The following is a 1,887-nucleotide window of genomic DNA, read 5'->3' on the forward strand; positions in this document are numbered from 1 at the left end:
AATACAGATGGGCTACAGCCAGCCCTCAACCCCCCGCCCCCCCACAACTAACGCTACAGCAAATTCAACTCTCTAAAACACGACCCTAAACCCCCCTCACAGCACGTGAGCCACACGTACACATTTACAAAATGAATTCCCCGATCCCACGGCTCAGTGCGGCGCTCCAGCACCGGAGCCGGCCCCTCGCAGGGAACATGCAGGATCCAGGGGAGCACCCTCCCGCACACACCGCACCACGCGCGGCTCCACCCGCTCCGCCCCGGCCCCCGGGACGCCCCGCAAGGCAGCGAGGGGCCCCCGCAGCGCCACCACCCCCGGCCCGGCCCCGGCAGCGTCCCCGGGAGGAGGAGGATGAGAAGGAAGAGGAGCACGAGGAGCAGGATGAAGAGGGTCCAAGGGGAAGGGGAAGGCAAGGTCGAAGCTCAGCCGCGCGCGGCCGCGGGCAGGGCCATGCCGGCTGCGGCGCGCAGGCAGGAGCGGGCAGCGGCCATGTCCCGGCTCCCCCTCCGCGCCGCCGCAGCGCTTCCGGGTTACGGGCGCGGAGCGGCGCCGCCGCAGGTGCCGGGGCGGGTGCGGGGCTGTGCCGGGCCGTGCCCGCAGCGCCGCCACCTGGGCGGGGCGCCGGGAGGTGCGGGAGGTGCGGGAGCGGGTCCCGCAGCGCCGGGCAGTACGCGGGAGCCGCAGCCGGGCCCTTTAAGGGACCCCCCCCCAACCCCTCGGCCGGCCGCCCACCCTCGCGCGTGCGCGGCGGGGCCGGGGGCGAGGGGCGGGCGCGCGCAGGGGCCATTTCGCGCCCTCGGAGGGGTCTGTGAGGGGATCTGCGCTCGGGTCACCCTGAGCGCTCACACCTGAGGCAGTGCCAGCCCTCAGAACGGGCCGCGGCGGGCCGGGTGAGGGGCTGCCCGTGGCCCTGAGCACCGCTCCTCGAGCCGCCCGAGTTGTGCAGCAATGCCAGTGGAGATGCTCCTCCGCAGTGCCCGGCGCTCCGCTCCCCGGCTGCCGAGCGAGCTGCGCGTCCCAGGCTCAGAAGCTCTTCAGCATCTGTGGATTTGGGTGAAACTCGCCGGCAGTTTCAAGAGATACCACGGAAAACTTAAAATGGTGCAATTGCAGAAGCTTAAATTCTTTAGAAAGTCAGGGTGATGATCCGTATCCCAAACAATTCATTGAATAAATTAGCAAATTGCTTAGAGCATATGGCAGACCCATGGATCAGTGGTACTGCATCTCGAACGCATGCTTCGACCGTGAGAGCAGAGCGCAAAGATTGTGGGCAACTGATGACACGCATATGTGTAACATTCTGCTGGTAACACAGGGTATAACTATGCCCCTTAATGAACCACCACTGCTTGCTTGCTGAAAAAAAAGGTCACACAGCCCAAGTGAAAATATAAGGAAAATTACGTCTCTGCAAATGCACTTACCCTGCAATTCTTGCACTTCCAACCAGTGTCCTGGTTTGAGACACTGTGAGCATGTTCACCCCTTCAAGTTGCTCTCCTACTATTTGGCCATTACTGTACATGTTACCTATGAGGAACAAAGTTTCAAAAACTCAAGACCTGGGGTCATTTCATAAGTTACAAACCTGAGATGTCCTTCCCTTTCATGTTCATTGGGTAACACTTGCCAACTCTAAGAAAAAACCTGTGTACAGAAAGCTGGACATGTGTGATATGGTTTGTCTTTAGAACATCCAAAATGAGCTCAGCCACCATCCACAGCAGTCTTTAGTTTTGCTAACAATGGGAATTTTAGAAATGCTAAAATCAGCCAGCAATAACTGTGTCTATGCTAACTGTTAAGGGAGAAAATGAAAGGGAGAAATGTATTATCTCCATCCAGCTTGAACTTGTGGCCTCTGGCATGGACAGACTGTTC

Source organism: Coloeus monedula, assembly GCF_965178545.1.
Source record: "Coloeus monedula genome assembly, chromosome: 14".
Lineage (NCBI taxonomy): Eukaryota > Metazoa > Chordata > Aves > Passeriformes > Corvidae > Coloeus > Coloeus monedula.